The sequence below is a fragment of the Portunus trituberculatus genome, chromosome 42, assembly GCF_017591435.1.
Source record: "Portunus trituberculatus isolate SZX2019 chromosome 42, ASM1759143v1, whole genome shotgun sequence".
Taxonomy (NCBI): Eukaryota; Metazoa; Arthropoda; class Malacostraca; order Decapoda; family Portunidae; genus Portunus; species Portunus trituberculatus.
The window spans coordinates 30,039,335-30,041,368 of record NC_059296.1 but is presented as its reverse complement, the minus strand read 5'-3'; positions in this window follow the sequence as shown (position 1 = coordinate 30,041,368).

The following is a 2,034-nucleotide window of genomic DNA, read 5'->3' as shown; positions in this document are numbered from 1 at the left end:
ACACACACACACACACACACACACACACACACACACACACACACACACACACACACACACACACACACACACTAGCTCTCTCTCTCTCTCTCTCTCTCTCTCTCTCTCTCTCTCTCTCTCTCTCTCTCTCTCTCTCTCTCTCTCTCTCTCTCTCTCTCTCTCTCTCTCTCTCTCTCTCTCTCTCTCTCTCTCTCTCTCTCTCTCTCTCTCTCTCTCTCTCTCTCTCTCTCTCTCTCTCTCTCTCTCTGTCTCCCCCAAGAAAACAACATTTTGAGGCAGATACCCGCGGGAGATAAGCTTCTACTACGCGACTTCCTTCCTTGATGAATTTTAAGAACACAGGAAGAGAGAGAATCGTTCTCTGGCGGAGGAAGTTTCTGTGTTTGTGTTATCGGCGCGGCTCACCTCCGCCGCGCCATCAGGTTCTCAAAATTATCTGCTACCATTTTTTAGGCCTAGATCGGAGCCTAGGGCAGGTCTGCCTCTGTTATCCTGGCGCGGCGCTGCTTCCTCTGCTGCAGGATCCTATGAAACAACCATTTATATGATCCAACCCTCTTAATGTTCTATCATTTTCTTTTGTTTGTCAAATAATTCCAATTTTCCCTGTGTTAGATAACTGCCCTCTCCTCCGTGCCGCTCGAGGGGCGCTTCCCGCGGCGCATCCGCGGGGCGAGTTGGCACTTGTGCCGGGCGTCACATGGGCGATATCCTGCCGGCGGTGCCGCGCGGGATGCACTTTGTGTGATGACGAATGGACACTTATCAGCATCTTCCCATTCTTCAATCGGAATATGTACAAGGGGAAGGAGGGCCGGACGGGATCTGAGGGGTGAGATAAGGACCCCTCGCGGCCAGTGAGGGGTTGGAACCCCTTTTGTTGTGTTGTCTGAGGGAGACGAGGGTTGGATGTTCTCTGATAGTCCCAAGACAATGACAAACAACACCTTCGCTTTTGGTCGATTTATGAGGGTTATATCTGGCTACTGTTGGTCTTACTGGCGAGATATGGAAGGCGATTCCCTGTTGCACTTGTGCGGTGATGGTGGCGGCCTCTGCACCGCGCACACTGACTGACTGACAGACACAGGCACGGCTGCCCTGGCGGGCTGAGCACTGCAAGAAGTGTCTATCTGTATCATCCTCAGTGAGAGATCTGGGGAATGCTGTTTACGATTGTTTGTGATTTACTAAACGAAAGCAATTTTCCTTAGTAATAATTCATGTATTAAGGAAACTGTCATAAGGTGCAGATGTGTATTTTTTGTTGGAACCGATACATCAGTAACACGAGTAATCCTGTAACTAAACTTCCCTCAACATATGATACAAATGTGAGAGTGAATGAATGTTTAGAGATGTACACTCAACAAGAATAAAGGAAAATAAATGTGTTGTGTAGCTCTGATATGCATATTTAACCTTTACCGAGCCAGACCCTCAAGCCAAAGTGAAGAGCATTACGAAATTAGAAAGACGTAAAGACTTTAATGATAAGTTTATGTAGTGAATCGATGTCCGGCCAGAAGGAGACGGTCGGGTGGCAGGTGAGCTGAGAAGGTTGTGGAAGGTTTTCAACAAGATTTGGTGTTATAGCGGCTCATGAAGATGATGATGATGATGATGATGATGATGATGATAAAGTTAATAATGAAGAGGAAGAAGACGATGAAACCATGAATAATGTTTAACGTTATGCTAACACTTTAATTAACATGATATCAATTTGAATATAATTTTGGTCATATCGGACAAATTTGTCACTTTTTAAGCATATTGCTAATTGTAATCAAGGAGTTATATACAACATAATTACTCACCCAACGGAATCATATCTCATTTGTTCTATTATGACTAGCTTACATGCTAGTTAACCCCTTCAGTACCATGACGCGTTTCCATATTCATTCTGTTTACTGTTTGTTGATTTTACACAGCTTCAGAAACTCATGTGGGAGATTAAAATAGTGAAGACTTTGGCCATTAATCTTCTGACCTCTATAGACCCTTCATAATGTCATTAAAATGGTTTAA